Source organism: Scaptodrosophila lebanonensis, unplaced genomic scaffold, assembly GCF_003285725.1.
Source record: "Scaptodrosophila lebanonensis strain 11010-0011.00,11010-0021.00 unplaced genomic scaffold, SlebRS2 tig00000024-arrow-pilon, whole genome shotgun sequence".
NCBI lineage: Eukaryota > Metazoa > Arthropoda > Insecta > Diptera > Drosophilidae > Scaptodrosophila > Scaptodrosophila lebanonensis.
In genome coordinates, this window is record NW_022060538.1 from 16213498 (window position 1) to 16233419 (window position 19922).

At 38.5% G+C, this 19922-nt stretch overlaps 1 protein-coding gene across 2 annotated transcripts in view; it reads right to left on the reverse strand.

The window, feature by feature from the left end:
- The window catches only part of LOC115620377, a 124217-nt gene that overhangs the window by 99046 nt on the left and 5249 nt on the right, over positions 1-19922 (reverse strand). The gene's annotated exons all lie outside the window — the stretch shown is intronic.

Here is a 19922-nt window from a genome sequence, read left to right on the forward strand (position 1 = left end):
AATCACTAATGGCCCGGCCATTAATGTGTGTGTGTGTTTAAGGCGCAATAAATTCTTGATATAAAAAAAATGTGAGATCGAAAAGCTTCTAACACCTACCCAAAACATCGCCGTCGTCTGGGCGGCGAATTCATAATTTATGCGATCAGTCCCTAGGAACGGCACTGCCATCCCGCTTATTTTGATATCAAATTGATTTCGCGGAGCAATAAATTGTAGGATTTTCACATCCGTTTCTGTTCATTGTCCACACTATAAGTCAATCAACTGTGTACATAAGTCCTCAAGGAACTAAATAGATTTCGTTTAATATCCTTCACTGAAAATTTACGACAAAAAGATAATCACGTCCTGTTACTCGTTTTCTAGCTGACAATTGTAAGCCCCGAAAAAGGTTAACAGGGAATAAATAGTGTCCAAAGTTGTATTTTAATCATATATACCTTCATTATTTGTTAAACATCTTGAAACTTATATATACTCCCAAGCACTTTTCCATCGACCCACAAATCGCAACAGAACTCATCAAAATTGCCGTAAAACTCAATTTGGTATGTCATAGTATTATAAATAATATCATCGACGAAATACTTCTATTGGGAAGAAGAACAAAAGTCTGCGCCGCCCATTTATTGTTGCTTTTATTTCATTAAGATAATGCCAAAAAAATATGCATTTGTATGACAACTATATGATATAGTGATCTGACATGGTCGGTCTTGATTAATTATCTGCGTCTTTTCAAAAAGAAACCTCCAAGACACATGCAAAGTCTAATAGCGATAACTCTTTAACTGCAAGAGACAAAGTAATTGAAACAGGCGGAAGGTCGGACGTACACACAGAATGGTGATCATGTGTATGTGCCAATAACAAACTAACACATAACAAACAATATGCCCTTACTCTTTTCAATGAAGGGTATACAAATAAATTTGTCTCCCGCCGTTTGTGAAGCTTCTAATTATTAGTTACTTGGTGTTTCCTATCTGAGCTTAAGTTATTCGTAATTATATCCCATCCTTCATAAAGACAGTGGATTTCGCAATTTGCTTTGTAAAAAACAACAATAGCCAGCCACAAATCATTATGCCTGGCAACAAAAGATTAGCCGATAAATGTGCATATGAAATTAACATTTGAAAAGCGGCAGATCTGCAGCTAATCACAAGCAAATTGAATTAATAATAAAGCCAAAAGCTGTCTTTTTTGGAAATATTTGTAAGTTATTGAAAGAGGCAGGGTCAAGCAAAATACACAACTACATACCTACTTATACGAGTATAGTATGTATGAGAGTGGATGTACGTTGTCATGCAAGCCGTCTAAAGTGGCTGATATATGTATGTATGTACAATTATTGCGTATACGCCACCAGTGGCTTTGAGGTGTCGATAAATAGTCAATATACTTGTACCCCTCAGCAGAGCAGTGAGTTCCAGCTGGTGTTATCGGAAAGAAATTGGTTGTTGTTGCTGCTTGTTCAGATTCAGATTCAGTTTTAGTTTTTTTTTTAGCTTTTCAGTTTCTGTTCATTTCGATTGTTTTGTGTTGTGTATGCCAAACGCGATTGTCAAATAAAACGTCGAGTTTATGTGACAGCTGAACGATTAAAAAAACGCATTGAGACTGCGTTTTCATGTCAACGAGAAGCAAGAGATTAGAAATTGTTGATAGTCAGTCGACCAGCAAATAGCGCTCCCCGCTTTTTGTGCCGCCGAGAGTTTGAATTATTAAAAAGCAAATAGAAAATTATTTAAATGCAAATTAAATGAGTCAAAATTACTAAATATAAGTTATATTAGTGTTTTAAATAGTAAAGGTAGTGAAAGTGTTGGAACGCAGCGGGGATTTCGAATTCGATTTCATAAAAAGTCCACGAGTGGGTGAATAAAGATCGACTAAATCTTCGGGGCGTGTCCGCGGGATGCGATAATACATTCGATTGTGCAAGATGGTCGCTATTTAGGCAAATAACTCATCTACACGTTATTAGAAAAGATATGCGTGTTCGGCATTGTGCCTCCGACAACTGGCACGGAAACTTCCAATTGGGGGTGTGTCACAGTTGACCCTTGACCCGAATACATTCATTTATCTTTATCCTCATTGCCGTGCGGCTAGAATTCATGCAGGTAGCTCAATTACACGCATACAGGGTTGGCATACACAGAATGTGATACCCGAACCGAAAACATTTCAACAAATATTTAAACTAAGCATGGCAAATACGACAGCGGCCTGTTGTGCGTTCAAGTGCTCGGTGCACGGCACGAGAAAATGAAAATAAATTAAAATTGAAGCAATTAAAATGTGGGCCCGCTCCTGTGGTACAAAATGTGCAGCCACCAGCCGCGACAGCACCACCATCTCCGGCATAGCAATCGGGCATAAGGTTCCCGAGCCAGAGCCAGAGCCCCAGCCGACAAAATTACCACCATGATCGTCTTGTCGTCGCTGTTGGGCCTGACAATTCCTTTTCTGCTGTGTGTGTACAATTATTTCACATATACATACACATTGTGTGTAGTACACACAACAAACCACAAAAACTCATTGCAAACAAAATGATCGACGATAAAACGACTAAGAAGTGCACAGTGGAGCATATTATGAAAACATGTGCCTATTTAAAAAGTATATGTATATTTATTAAAATAAAGCTAGCATCAAATCAGAAGCAGTTAAGGCGAAAGAGAGAGAGCCTAGTTCCCTAATTCAAGCAAATAAAAATGTGATAGAAACCGTAATAGACTTGACTATTTTCGTCTGATGATGAACAAAAAAATAAATGCAGAAATTATTAAAAAAATTTATATCTCTAGACTTTATTAAACAATAAACATCGTTGACATACAAGTAAATATCCAAAGTAAGCGTGGAAAGCCACGTATTATTAATATATTTTTTAAGGTTTCATTTTAAAACAAAATAGCTGATTTTATGGAAGATTTTTAGTCAGGAAAAATGTGCACCACTGTGCGACGCTAGCTGCTTAAGACAATGTTTACTCTGGCCGTGTTGTTGGCTCTTGGCGGTTGGCTGCTGGCTGCTGGCTGCCTCAGGCCGTATTTAGCGACAATTAAGAAATCAGCCGTGTGGCCTGCGCTTTCAATTGTAATGAAAACCATTCACAGAACCATCGGCAGCAGCAACAACAGCAACAATAAACACGACAATGGCAACTGTCAACCCGAGACAAGTCAGAGTCAGGCCAAACTACATACATTGGGCGCCTTTCCACTCTCTGCCAGAGCCAGGAAAATGTTAACTGTTTTGCTATTTGCTGTTGTTTGCAGCAACCTAAATGCAAATTCACAATTAAATTGTTGACGGTTGCATTGAAAATGGCGCTGCCAATCAAAATTGTGCGATCGCGCCAAAAGGCAAGTGAGCGTAACGACGAGGCCCCGATGAGTTTACCCAAAGGCTGGCGAAATTGTAATCCATGTTGTGTGTTTCGAAACCAAAGACAAAGACCATAAATGTTGGGGCATAAAAGTCGACACTAAACATGCCCGCACGGCAGGCAGTGAGAATCAATTGCAAAACTATTAGGGCAGGCATTAAAAACATTTAAAAATACCAGATACTCTTTTATGCACAAACGATTTGCGCAAATTAATTGCATATTAGGTATTCATGAGATGGTTTTTTATGTTTTCTGTGCCATTTAATGCAGAATTAATGATCAATCCGTAGCATTCAACTGAAAAGCCGCAGCCGATCCAACGTGTGATTCATTGTATGCTGTACGAGTATACGAGTATGATGCGGAAGATACTAGTATTGCTTCCAACAAGACATTAAACCAGCAGCACACATGGTCACAGTTCAGTTCATTTCATTTCATTTTCAATGGAAAACTCTGCTATACCATCATAGCACAGGCGGACGCAGATCTGTATCTCATAGATACAGACAAACAGCCAGACACACACACACACGCACACATTCTACGTACGTACGCAGTCATAAATTGAAATGGGAGCGTCATTATTTCAACTGAATTTTAAATGCGGGATGTAATGTAGAGTACAATTCATGCTTTTTATACCCTATACACGAATGGTTTAAGAAATACTCCATAATACTCCTCTGGTATACTCAGAAAGTTTAAACGCCACATTAATGTAAACGACAAAAGAAGATCTGACAAATCCCATCTAATAGGTACATGCATACATATATAATTAGCATAACGGAATGAATTGATATATATGTACATGTCCGTCTGTCCGTATGAACATTATACACTTTTGAGCTAAAGACGCATCATTATTTCATTTACGTAGCGATTTTATAGATTTTTAACATTAGTGCTAAAAACCGATTTGTTTTTGGAAAATTAATTGATTGTATAAAGCCAAATACATACTTGAATTAGCACATCATTCTGACAAGAAAAAACTATTATTTTGTTTCCTTTTTTTCAGGTAAAGATAATACAAGTATTTGTAAGAAAACAGTCGAAGATGATCTATGCCGTTAACATTGATTTCATTGCAGCTCCTCCTATTTCAGAAATCTCTTATAAACACAACTTTAAAACAGAAAGCAGCCATTGTAATAATTGGTACAACAAAGTTGAGCGTTGAAAAAAGTTGGGGAGAGAATATTCAAGGGTCATAACTTTTTCGTTCTACTCAAACTTTTTCACAATCTTTAATTATGCATTACGTTTTATGTAACATCTTGAGGTATAGGCAGACAAACAAATAATTTGTATGCAAATTTTCGAGAGTAACATGCGATATGACATTGTGAAATAACTTCAATTTGTGTGGAGGTATTTTCATGTCTCACGGCTTTATGTGGATTTTTATTATGAGCATTCATATTATCTATAATTGAACTGTCTTAAAATCTTTGGGGGAAAGAATATTGAAGAAGCCGACTTCAAACATTTATTTTATTCTAAGCAAAAACAAAACGTAAATATATTTTTATGAACATGAGAAGAATCTATGTAGATTATCGACCAATTTTATGATTGTCCGGTGTACTGTATTGTGCAACCTATTACTGGGTTATCCGTAGTTCCATTAAATTGAGAATATTTTGCTGCTCGAATAGAGCAAGTTACGAAGAACAAGCTTCGCATATTTGCTATTTTAACTCGTAATCCGCTTTTCTTCGATCTGATACTAGGGCGTATCAAGAATTTTTGGCGTAACTGTAACAGCAGTTAGCGGCTTAAACAAAGCAACATTGAAAATCAATTGAACATGCATTTGGCAACACTCACAAAGTCAAAAGAACGAATTTATTGAGCTGCCGTATCGGGAAGAGTTGTGTTTCAGGCTGAGACAGAGACAGAGACGAAGGCGCTGAGTCTAACTTAAGTGAGTTGCATAAATTAACAGGCTGCTGCTCAGCTGTCTGTATATACATATGTGTTTACACATACATATTTGTGTGTATGTGTGTGTGTGTGTGGTTGTCTATGCAAAAAGCCGCGTTGTCGTAAAGTTGGAAAGACTGGCGCAGGTTTTGATGGCAACTAAAAGTCTACAATGTAACTAAAAGCTGCTAAGCTTGTGCGCAATTAGAATAGCTAGCCAAGTAGTAGTTGGCCAGTCAGTCAGCTTGGCAACCTGTTGTTGTTGTTATTCTTGTTGTTTTTGCTATTGCTGTTGCCACTAAAGCTGCAACTACATGCGGCTGCTTGAAGACATGTGTAGCTGAGCACATGTTAGCTGTTTTTGCTTGGTGTGTTTGTTTTGTTGGTTCGTTGGTTAGTTGTTTGGTTGCTTAGTTTGTTTGTTTGTCTGTTTGCAGAATGTCTAACTAGCTATCTATATTTGAGCAGATTGCGCTGCTAACCTCATTGCAATCTTGGCCTAAGCCAAGAGCCCAGCCTAGCCAAACAGACAGACTAACTGACTAACTGACTGCCTGACTGACCGGCCAAATCGACCAAATGACTGGGGCTTTGGCTGGCTTGGTTAGATATCACTGCTGCAGAATTTGTTGGCCATATTTTGTCAGTGAGCGTGTGTATATTGTTAACATGTGGACAAGTGTAATTTAGTTGTTAAAAGAGAAAGAGCGGGAGAAGGCGAAAAAGAGGCGAGTTCTAGCCAGGCTGTTTCCCCATTGACAACGCGTTGAGTTCCATAAATTGATATTTAACTGGTTCTCGGCCAAAACTTGTGCTCCAACTTAATTAAATTTCTTTTTAAATGTCCAATTTTTATTGCTAGACTAAGCAATAATATTGGTTTTATTTGTTCAAGAAGTGTTCCTAGCAAGACATCAAACAAGGCCGTTTTGATGATGATGATGAGCCTATAGTTGCATCTGTTTAAGATTTTAAGGGATTCTTTCGCATTCTATTTACTTTATAGAATTTGGTGTAGAATTTTTGGATTAGACCTAGAATATGACAATATGACACTGCATTGCTACGTTCTCCAGCCACCTCGTTACCTGTTTACATTTTTTTCTACATCTCTGGGTTGCCATGGCGAGTCTTTTGAGTTCATTTCAAATTTGAGTGTACATACATACATACATGTGCATGTATTTATTTGTTTGTAAAAGAGCAGCCCGTATATATTTTATCAGCTGTTTGTGTGTGCGTGTGTGTGCATGCGTTGTTTATAAGCTGAAAGTCGTTAACCTTCGTTGTAACACATTCATCATCATCATTCACCTCAGCGGCAGCAACAACAACATCATACAGCATCAATGCACGCAGCAAAACAACAAGCACAAACACACACACACAATCCACAAGTACACATGTGTACATATGGACGTGCAGGCACACAGCTGTAAAAAGAAGTCGTCTTAATCTTAAACGACGTCTCCATCCATCTCAGCCTCAGCAGCAATATCAGCTGTTGTTGTTGCTCTCGTTGATCGGCATCGCTGCTGCTCTTAGCCAGTTTTGTCTGTGTTTGTGTGTGTCTGTGAGTGAGTGTGCGTTTGAACACAAGCAAGGAAGTTGACTGACTGAATGACGAATTGACGGCTGCGTTGGGTAACTGAATCTTCAGCAGCAGCCACTTGGCCTTTCGAAGGCAGCTGCGTCAAAGAATACAGCGACAAAGTCGAGAAGGGGGCGACAAGCAACTCCAACGCAAGCTTTTGCCAAAGTCGGAGCGCGTTCGACAAACAGTCAGACAAACAAACCAACCAACAAGTAAATAAGCAGCACACACACACACACACCCCCAACACTACTAACTAATAAGCTTGGCACAGAAAGCACAAAGAAGAGCAAGAACAACACTGAGACTGATAAATAGCCCATTCATTTCGATCAACTCAATGAGCTATATCAGAAATAGTACACAGTTGAAGAATTGCTTAATCAAAATTTATAAAAAATTTGTAGTGAAGATAATCAACTTTGATATAAATAGGCAATATACTTGTAATTCAAATAATTCAATACATTCATTAGTAGGGATTTGATTATTTATTAGCCCTTCTAGATCATGTCATTTATATTATACTCGTACAAATTGGAATTTCCAAAAATTAAATTAAAATAAACAAATTTAAAAATGTAGTTTGTAGAGTTCCTTCTTGAAAGGAATTGGAAGACATATTACTAACTCGTGAATGGAAACTCGAAGCAAGGTCAGCATTCATTGGAAGCTCAATACTCGACCAAGCCATATACTCGGATAATACCTAACACATTTTAGAAAAGCAAAAAGCTAGGCTACAGCAACAATGTTGTGTGTGTATGTGTGTGTGTTGTGTGACAAGACGCGTCAGTATGCATTCAAGTCTGTAACGCGCAAAGCATTTAAGAAAATGTCACGCTTGTCGACATTTGGAAAGCATTTGAAAGTGTCACGTTTGGAAATACCTAGAACTAAATATGGGGAAAATTGGGTACAACTACTTACTACTACAATGCAATCATTTGACTTAACACTTTCTAACCTACATGAGGCGGCATTAGCTCCATCGCCGCCGCCGCCGCCGCACAAATGAGGAGCGCAAACAGCAGCTGGAGGGAAAGGGGAAAGATACATAGCAAGATTTCTATGGCGGCTGCTGTTTCGACTGTCAAGCGGATGTTTGCGTTCTGGCATGCCAGGCGCTTACAATTTGGAAGGCAGTTAACTGTAAACGAGTTAACAATGCAGTAGACAATTCAACGGTAAGAAACCGAAGAGACTGAAAAGGAGAGAAACGGTGCGCCTGCGCCTGCGCCTGCAACTGAAATAATTAAAATTCCATGCTCATAACTTCCGCAATTAAGCGGTAGACATGTGAGTGAGCAGAGGTCCTCAACAGGAGCATCTGCAGCAGGCGCAGCAACAACAACAACAACGGCAGCTAATTTCAACTCAAAGTTGCAGAGTCTCCCCAAAGTGCCTAGCCCTGACCGACCAAGCCAACAAGAACAACTTGCCACTGAATAGCAGCCAAACAGCAGTGGACAGCCAGCAAGTCAGCAACTGCTGGTAGACGGCGTGTATCTTTGAGATACACAGCGAGTCGCGACTATGACGACGACGTCGTCGTCGACCAACGCATGCCACATGGAACACGCCTGCCACTAATGAAGTAATTCATTGAACCGTGCCACAACGTCGCCAGGGCCGCTGCTGCCATTAGTTTAGTGTTGGTTGAGTTGCCACACACATGCGGACACGCACAGACACAAACAAACACACACACACACAAACAAACACACACACACTCCCACATGAAGACCTTTGTTTTTGCTGCTGCCGCTGCCGATGCTGCTGCTGCTGTTAATGCCATGAAATGAAGTCTAGCCCTAGACGAGAAATTCTCCATCCGCCTTTGTTTACTACTCGTACACTACACACTGCATTCTATTTGCTGTTTTTGGCAAACATCTGTGCCTGAGCACGCTTCCTGGATAGCCTCTATACTATACAGTAGAATACGCTTAACTAGAACATTAAAAATTAGGGGAAAAAATCGTTCAAAAATTGCATTTTGTTTTACCAAACATGAGAAAGCGGAAAATATCAAAGTGCTGGCTGTAACCCATTTTTTGTTATTTGGACTTAGTTTCGCAGTTTTTTCTGCTCGTTTTAATATTTAACTCTCGACTTGTGTTCTCTTAATAGTACACTGAAAACTGATACAGGAAAAACATAATAACAACATTTCCCCGGCAAGGGATCGGCGCATTAGGTTTCTTTGTCGGTTCCTTATAGCATCATATTTTGTATGTTATTTGCTTAACTGTTGTATTTATATTGCTCTATCTTTCGGGTCAGCCTTCTATAACCTCACTGAAACTTCATAAACATACTATAATTCACAAAAGTTCCCCTCAACCCATACTGGCCTTACTTGCAAACGAGAACTCAATATTCACACATCGAATCCTTACTAATCGATTGATAGTGGGGACACGAAATAGCATATTTTAATAGGTTAAATAACAAGTTATGACACATCTTAGCAATATATACTGTATTCATCTTGCACACACGACAAACGACAGACAGGAAGCGTTCATGATCGGCTAATGCCGCACTACTCGTACTATAGCTGCCAATCACTTTGACCTCTGCCTTTGACAGTCGCCCTCGCTGCCAGCCAATTATCACAGCAAATCGCCTGAGTGTGTAAGTTGACCTCGCCTTAAAAATGTGACTACTCCTGTCTTGCCGAGGTAGGCAGGAGGGCAGCGGGACAGGCTGGTCGGCAGGCACCACTACCACTCCTTTCCATTAAAAGTATCGCTTTGGGTAATCGTCGGTCAACCAACAACTGGGCAACTGGCCAACTGACCAAAGGGGCCTAACCCCGTCGAGAAAAATGTCTTTGATAATTAAGCAATGTTGCCGTCGTCATCGCCACTGCCACTAGCCGGTGTGGTAGTTGCACTAACTCACTCCACATTCTACCGATTCCACTTTCACAAAAGCGCAAGAACTTTATCTGCCGGCATGCGAGGCATATAAAGTACTCAGCATGGATGGCATGGCATGGACACGGAATGGCTTGGAGTACCAGGAATATTTGCAAGCACATCATTTTAATAGAACTACCTCATTTAAAAGGTAGTCTTGAAAAGTATTTGAACACATTGCAGCAAAGCAAACTTCAAATGTTGGCTTTTTATGAAATAAAAAACCCCACTCTTTACATATAGATATTGAAAACTACACAACTATGAATACATAATGTACAAGGCCTATCGGAAGTTGTTTTATTTTTATAACCACAAAAAAAGGCATTTTAATGATCGGTTACAGATACGGCAATCAAACCTTTAATTTGAATATTTTTAAATAAAGTAAAATACTACTTCACTATACATACTATTTAGTATAGCGACATGGTATAGTTTTTGTATACTGTCGTCCAGCAAACATTTGGAATCGATTGACATATTGGTGGGGTTTTGGATTCTCATACTCATATGTGTGTACTATACTATACTTGTAGAACATAAGATTACAACATAGGCCGAATACTATTACTATCTACTATATATTGTATGTGTGTGTGTTCGTCTATGCCGTGCACTGTGTTGCGCATATCAAAATCCATTAGTGGCTTTTGTAGAAATAATCAACAACGACACCAAAAACTGCAAACTGCATTTATGCCACAGACGACTCCGACTTGGTCGCTCGGTTGTTGTTAGTGTTGTAGTAATAGTTATTATTGTTGTTGCGGTTTGCTTAGTATTCGCACTGGTATCTATGGCTCAGCTAAGTGAACATTTGTAATGGTCAGTCGGCAGCGTCTATCAGCAAACGCGTTTGTTAGACTCGCTCGCTCAGTCGCTGAGTTGCTGAGTCGCTGAGTCGCTCAGCCGGACAATGCGTAGAGTGCGGTCGGTGTAGAGCGGTTGTTGTTCTTGTACGAGTAGTTGTTGCTGTGGTTGTTTACCCGTTTTGTTTTCTATAAGTTCTACGATGGACTCGCTCGCATCTAATCATTTGTTTTCGTTGTTCATTTCAAACAGAGCGTATCGAGCGTCGGGCATTTTGTAAAAATAATTACAACTGCGGTTATTTGGCGGACGTTCTTTATGCCATATACATACGTACTATACGTATATAATTGTGTGTGTGTGTGTGTGTGTGTGCGTTCACTGATCTGCCGCTTAGTCAGTGCCACTCATAGATGTAAAAAATTGCATTTAATTATAAACTCTGTAATGAGGCGGAGGAATGTACTTTTTGTTGTTTTAAGTATGAATATTTATAATTTAGCTCGCGCCTTGACGATTACATTTATCAGCTTCATGTGGTGATTGACTTGTTTCTATATACATATATGTATATGTACATACATGTGTAAGTGTAGACTGTGTATACAATCATATTTCATCTATAAATGTGCCTGCACACATAATTTACGGCCTGGTAAACAGAAAACGTTTATTGGGCAACTGACGTCATTGTTGCAGGGAACCCGCTCGGAACTGAACTGACGATTTAAATTTATAACTTTTATCATTGCACCATCAAGAGGCAGTCAAAATGCAGCAGCTTTCATTCATAAGGCTATTGCTCATCAAAATCGTAAAAAACATATACACATAGTTATGTGAAGCTTCCGCTGTGCAGCCATTTGGTTTTATAGCTTATGGATTTATGTTGCCCCATGGATTTATGCCCGATTCTTTGCCATCAGTCTCTGCCTCTGCCTTCCCGTCTTAACGCTTGTTGACGACCTTAACCAATTTATTGTGTTATTTATAAATGGCGACATTTGTAGCCTTTCGGACTCTATATAATTTTTTATGATCCGCCTGACCGTGCCGCACACAAGCATACATAAACAGCTTGTACATGACTGTCTCTATAATATTCAAAACAAAATCTATTAAGCTACAATATGTAGCGATTTTTATAATGCCGTATTTTTATAGCACATCTTGTTTTTCGCTTCTCTTCATTTCTTTTCTTTTCTGGCATCCAAAACAGCAGCAACATTTGATGGGGGAGTGCCACATTTAGTTGTTATATGCAAAATTATAAATCTCGGCAACGTCAACCACAATCAGAACAGAGCGAAAATTTGGCAGTTGTTCAACGCTGACGCATACAAGTGTCGCCCAGGCAGCATCGAGAGGATGTCGTGGCTCCTAAAAATCGAAAACAAATTTCAACAAATTTAAAACTGAAGGTAGCAGTTCTTTGGACTGATTCTAAGACAAATTTGTATCTACGAGCAGACGAAGTAAAATGTTCTACTACGCAGATACAACAGAAAGCTTTAATTATTTCACGTGTGTGTCGAATGTTTTCTTTATTACAACCTAAACGTATATGTATTTCTTTTTGAATTTAAAAATCGTTTTAATTTCACTTTTCTGGCACGTTCCTCATACGGAAGGAAGCCTTGAAATACAATTACCGTGTTCTTGGTTTCCTTTAGAAATTTTTTCCCTGTCTTAAGGCTTCATAATAAATATCTGCCATAAAATAATTCGTACAACAAAATTTAAGTTGAAAGGCTTCAACCTTTTACTCGCTTTCAATTGTGTATCATTCGCACATATTTAATTGTTTTATATTATGTTGCACTAGCTAGAATCTAGAAGACTATATATATCCATGTCGACGAATAGCATATTTACTTTTCTCTGTGGTTGTGAAAATTAAATCACTGTTTTTATTAAAAAATTAAATCTTTTAGAATAATATTTATAGAGCCTGAAAGAACCCCTATGTTATCTCACATTTTAAAAAACCTTATAGTGTTTCAGAGTCTTTTTATTGTTTTAAGCTGATTTTTAATTTCCATAGCCATTTGATTATGCAAATCTCTCCTTTGCGGTCTCAAAGGTTCTACCAATGGAGCTTTCTCTTCTTTCAATATTATCTGCAGCTACTAGAGACCAGAATAAACAAATTCTCGCCGACTCATGTTTGTTTTTGTTGTTTATTAGCTTATCAGCATGGCAACGTATCTAATTAATTTTTTCTTCTTTCCTCTATCCTATCGATACGCTCGCTATTGTCCATGGGGCTTTGGCTCTGTATCCGGCTTGGCAGCCCACGTATGTATGTATGTATTTATGTGTTTTGAAAAATTCCCAAACCAAACTAATTAAGTCACAAATACATACGGCCAAGTTTTATCAAGCGATAAAACAACGTGAACGGAAAGCATGAAAACCAAATCAAATGGAACTGCATGGCGCTATCGATGGCCAAAAAGAAAAATAAAAACTCTGGCGCGTTATTAACTAACAAATCGGGTTACAACAAGAAATTGGAGACCGAAACCAGAATGTTGTTTAACGAGAAAAATGCGCCTAATGAATGATAGTGACACTGACTGGTCAGTGATGATAAGGCCAAAATTTGTGCACGTGTCCATAGAAGACAATACACCACATGCAAACAAATTGTTTTTAAATTTGTTATTTTAACAAGTGCCGCTGCTCCAGCGCTCATCAATCAAATCGTTCGTGTTCGGAATCGGGTTCGAGTGGTTTGAAAATATTTTTAATAATTTTAATTTTTGCGCAGTTGCTTTTGAACGTTTTCAATTTCATTTAAAGGCTTTAATTGCCGAAATCAATTCAAAAGCCAGTTGAACGCGTCAAAAACTACGGCAGCAGTACAGCAGCACCAGCAATAACAACAATAACTACAACAACAGCCACAAAAATGTTCAATAATTATTAACAAGCCAAGTTGGCGGCAGTGGTCGAGTTCATTAGCGCCGCGGGCAAAGGCAAAACTCACACGAAAATTTTATTCAAAACACAAATAAAAGTTAGGTAATTAAGACTTGTCTTCTAGTTGCACACACACACACACACACACACACACACACACATACATACATATATATGTATGTACACACGGCATTCACAAGTACTCGGGCCGGCCTAGACCCAAGTCTCTCTACAATTTTGAATTGAAAAATGTACGCGACGCGCCACCAAAAGGCGTTTTGAAACTTGTTCTACAACTTGTTTGTTCGAATGGCGATTTTTTACATACCTACATATGTAAGTTTGTGCTCGTATATGCATATGTCCATATGTGCGATTTTGCGACACATATAGACTTTTACTGCTCGACCAGAATTCTACACCAGAGCACTAGTAAGACGATAACATAAGTCGGTATATACTACGCTATATACTACTGAGGTATTCGTAAAAATGTATGTGAACATGCGATAATATTTCGAATAGATGATTTAATATACTTGGAATGTGCGTCAATTGATTGCAATTTGAGTTTGAACTCAACGATTATACTCCCCAGCTATATCACAATACTTTGTATATACATAGGTCTCAATAAATGCTGGTCTAAGCATTATGTCTGTTACTGTTACGATCGAAGGTAAAGCAGATGGCTCATATTACAAAATAAATATACCCCAAGAGAATAGATTTTGAAGGACGGAATGTAATCGAAACATCCTTAAATTTTCTCTTAAAGAAGGAAAAAAAATTGTTGCATACCATCATATTAGGGTTTGTGGTTATCAATAACTACAACAGATATAAATTTTAAGACTTTATTGCTAATTTAAATCACACAAAACAGAATTTCTTATTTTTCAAAAAAAGTTGCTTAAATGTTAAGGCTACTTAAATAATGGAGAATGTTCCCAAAAGTGTGAATACTTTTCTTACCACTGTCCCTTGTCTAATGAGCCTATCAGCATATCAACTGGAGTGGAGTGTCACTTTTGTAATTGGTCTTACTGTATGTATGTATATATGAATGTATGGCTGCACATACATACTCGCATATAAGCAGCAATCGTTGGCTTGTTTATCGAGTCGAACTCAGCTTAGCACTTTGCTTAGAAGACCACAGTAAATTTCCATAAATTTTCATGCCATAAATCAAATTGAAAGTGTTTTGCTTGCAGACGTGCACTCGTCTCTCTTATCTCCAATGGCTGTTGCTGCAGATGCTGCTGGTGGTGGTGGTGGTGTTGGTGGTGTTGGTGGTGCTAGTACTGGTGCTCTTAGCTCTCGACTCTGCTGCTGTGCATACAACAAACTAAACGTGGAGCTCTTATCAGACGTGCAGCCGCCGCCGCAGACAAACACGAATGCGAAGACGAAGACAAAGTGCAGTCAACTCGGCTGTGGCAGTAACAAAACAATTGCTAACTGCACTTCCTATACAGTCCAAAGCCCAAGAACAGAAGGGCGATGACTAAGTCTCGGCTGGCACCCCTACATGTTTTATTACTTTGGTAAACAAAACAGCAACAGACGCGGCAGAAATGGCCAAATGAGAAAGAGACATGGCTTGGGAATGTCGACGCCGACGCAAACGCAAGCGCTGCCGATGAACTCATTCATTCATTCATTGCTGACAGCAGCTACAGCCGAATCGACAGTCATTCAGTCAGTCAGTTAGCCAGTTAGTCAGTTAGACAGTCAGCCAGTTGGCGTTTTTCGTATATACATATGTGGTTGGTTTATTGACTGCTTGCTAAAAGTTCTCAACATGCTTAATGGACTTTTGAGCTGTCAAAGGTAATGGCGATGGTAAACAGCAAAGGCAACAGGAACTACAGTCAAAAGGAAATGCACAGTGAAGTAATACACAACAACAACAGCAACAGCAACATTAACATTTACAACAACGGCAGCGAAACGTGCAAAAAAAAACATCAAAGTAAAAGCAAAACATGCGGCCTGCCTCGGTTTTTTGGCTCCTCGTCTCTGGGCGCTTTAGCCATTCGCATGTATGACTAATTCGAAGCGATAAGTTTGCAAAAGTTTACAAACAAAATTCGCATATGCAAATATTCAATATCCATATGCCTGATAAGTATGTACGTTTTTACATATAGTATGTACAAAACTCATTTGCAGATACGGCCAGGTTTTGGGGCATCTAGAACAAATAGTATCAATTCAAAGGCACTTGATTGTAGCAATAAAATGTATTTTTATTTAAACACCTTTAATCAGCCTCGATAATTACGTCATTGCGTCAAAAACTGAAAACAGCTCGCCAGCGTTTTTAAGTAGCTTGGTCAGTTCCTCAGTCTGTCTGTCAGCTTGTCAGTCTGTCTATACATGGCGCTCAACGAATTTGCTGCTGATAGCACTTTTCTGAAAATGCACGTCTCACAACATTTTTACAAGCTTACTGCGTTTTCCCCCCGTCTGAGCAAAACAAATACATTCGACCGAAGCGGTGAGCAAAAAGCGGGTGTACTAACTTAATGTGCCATATACAAGTATGTAGTTTGCCTCTCAACTTAAAATGTTCCCAGATGCTTCTCGATCGTGGAAACATATGCAGTTAAAAGGCAAAAGGTGGATGGAATACTAATGGATTTACAACAGATATTGCTTTATTATTATATTTTCTTTCTTTAATTGCCATAAAGGTTGAAAATATTTGGGATTCACTAAAAAATTTAAATTACATACTAAAGCTCGGATAGTATAAATCACTCAAAAAGCATAGCACCTGTATTATATGCACACCTAATTCTGTTTTTACACGGCTTTGGTTTAACGCGGTTTGAAAATTAAAAATTGTATATATGGCTTTATTCCATTTAGCACGATTCAAAATAACATATGATCAATGTCGTTTTTAAACGGTTTTTACACGACTTTTCCTGGAACCAATCTACCGGCATTTGTCTTTCATATGTCTTTTAAGGGATACTTTGAGTGGTGAACTAAGTTTCAGTTCAAGCACCCATTATAATCAGCCAGCAAAAACGCTGTTCACGTAAACAACATTGCAATTTATATTCAAACTATATCATCCAATTCAGTTCATGCCAATCGGTTTTTATTGGGGCGCCATATCGCCGCTAATTAATCATCGACAGACCAGGCTCAACCACATGGCACATCACACCTCACGCGCCTGTCTCACCTCTGTACCTACATGTGTACTAAATGCATGTGTTCATGTAAAATTCATTGAAATCAACATACATATATACTCGTATATATGTACATGTTATCGGCTGATTCACCAATTCTAATCGGAAATGCACGAACAAAGAGAAGCAGCCCTGGGCAATAAAAATGGAAACAGAACTTGGTAATTGCAAGCCAAGAACACCAATTGAATGTGCAATGTGGCCTACGACGAACAGAAAATTTATCAATTAAGATTCCGAAATGGGTGTAAGAGTCAACAAACCACCCACATATAAACACAAATTGAAAGAAAAGAGACGCTGATGAAAACGATGAACGATGAGAGGGCAGAGGAGAAAAAGGCAAAATGGGTAAATAATTGAAAACGACAAAAAGCCAATTGCACTTCAGCGTACAATGGCCATAAATATGAAATCGTATGGTAAATTAATGCTATTATAGCGTCTAAATCCAACACACCACACACACACACACACACAAACAAAAAGCGAGAAGTAGAAGAAAAATGGCCAGAAACAACAACAGCAAGTTAGAAAAGAGCCATATTTGAAGACCTTGTACGTGTGCTGCCTACACAACCAGTCCGCTGTTTTATTTGAAATTTGTTGTGCCGGGTCTGGGTCTGGTCGGATCGGTTTGGTTTGGTTTTAGTTTTGGTCTTGGTGTGGTTTGGTTTGGTTTGGATTCGTTGACTCAGCGACTGGTTGCCAAGACAACGTCTGGCCTTTTAGTTCATATGGCGGCACTTCATTTGCATAACAAATGCAGCAGAGCACAACGGCAGGCATAGCAGTGTACAAGAGCATCTGGCGTTAGTTATTTGTACTATCCGAAAAAAAAAACTCCAAATACATGGAAAACAAACAAAATATGAATCGTTCAAAATTGTTGCGAAATTGATAGCCGCAGAGTCGCATTCATCAAGCTCGCCAAAGTCAAAGCTCGTCGCGCTCAATAAAGAAAATTTCACTCAATTAAAACACACACCTCTCGCGCTCATAAAATGCCCAATAAAAAGTGAATGTCTATCATTAAGAAATTTTGCCAACCAAATTGCCAAATTGCCAAATTACCCTGACATTATCAACGCTCCCAATCGTATCTAGCGGTGATGCTCACTGAGCTGCGGCTGTGACTGCGACTGCGACCGCGACCGCGACTGTTGCTCCGCTATTTGATTTTCGCCCCTGAGACCGTTTTTCATTTCCGCCTTTTGCGAAATTAATTGCACTTAATTACAACCGAAAAAAGAGAAACAATGTGGAAATGGATGAGGCGGTCGCAATGGCATAGCGGGCTATTAGATCACCTGTCCGACTGACGGCAGCCAAGCATGAAAAGCGAACACCCATCGTTCCCCATTCCAAAAAAAAAGGTGTGCAAATTATTATGAGACGCCTTTGACGGGTGTTACAGTCAGAAAGTAAAGGGAGCTATATGCGTTACACAATTTTTATAGCCTGTACCCAAAGGGTTAAAGGCTATACTAGTTTTGTGCGCATGTATGTAACACACAGAAGGAGGCGTGGCAGACCCCACAAAGTATATATATTCTTGATCAGGATGAGAAGCCGAGTCGATATAGCCTTGTCCGTCCGTCCGTCTGTCCGTCTGTCCGTCTGTCTGTCCGTCTGTCCGTATGAACGCAAGGATCTCAGAAAGTATAAGAGCTAGAATAACCAAACTTGGTTTCCATATTCTCCTAAGACCGAGAAAGTACGAGTTTGAGTTTTTTTTCGATGCACCCCCCCACTCCCCCGCAATTCGTGTTTTTTCTTATAACTTCCGTAATTCTCGGAATTTTGAAATCAATTTTGGTAGGTACATCCAGTTAGTACTAATGTGTCCGTGTGCCATCATGATAGGTCAATTCTGAAGAAAGTTATAGCCATAAGTAAAATCGCTGCTCATGCGCTGCCTCTGTCGGCAGCGCTGCCCGCAGCTGTTGTTGTTGCTGCTTTGGTTCAACTTTGTGCTGCATACATACACGCATATAAACACGCATAGGTACGTGATGTAAATGTATGCTGTTAAAACTAAACATAAACATATATTCTAATTTAATTTAATTAATTAATTCATTAATTTTTTTTAATAATTTAATTTTTTTTTTAAATTTTTTTATTTAATTTTTCTTTTTTGTGGAGAGTACAGGCTATTTTACTGTCGGGCTTGCTCGACTGTAGCGTTCTATCTTGTTTTAAATAGCTAACATACTGCATACAGGGACTCAAGGAAAAGCATAACATAAAAGCATGTACCAAGTATTACTTTTACACTGATGTCAAAACTTAGGTTGAACAAGATAGAACGCTACAGTCGACCAAGCCCGACAGTAAAATAGCCTATACTCTCCACAAAAAAAAAAAATTTTAAAAAAAAAATAAAATAAATTAAATTATTAAAAAAATGAATGAATGAATTAATTAATTAAATTAAATTAGAATACATGTTTATGTTCAGTTTAAACAGCATACATTTACATCACGGACGGACGGACAAGGCTATATCGACTCGGCTTCTCATCCTGATCAAGAATATATATACTTTGTGGGGTCTGCCACGCCTCCTTCTGTGTGTTACATACATGCGCACGAAACTAGTATAGCCTTTCACCCTTTGGGTAAAGGCTATAAAAATATATCAAATATTTGTATGCCATCTACACAGTTGACGATAAACATACGATAAATATACATAAACTACTATACATATAGATATGCTCATTCATATTTTTAAGAAATCTATACTTATGTTCAATATTTTAATAGAATTCATTTTAAATTTTTAGGTATTTAAATACCTAAGATATATCATTTATTATATTCGTATACATATTTTAAATTACAACAAATCAACAAAAAGTTACAAAAACTCGATAGAATAGTCTGTCACATTTTCTCGACCACGAACCCTAGCCGATTGTTTTGCATTTATTTATAATAGTAGTACGTAATTATACATAGTATAGTAAATTATATATATTAAGTTAATTTAGACAACATTTGTTTGTTTTGTTGAGTGAACGAAAATTGTTATATGTTGTGGTTTTTTTTCTAAGGTTAATTGGCAATACACTACGACTGTCACGCTGAATAACGAT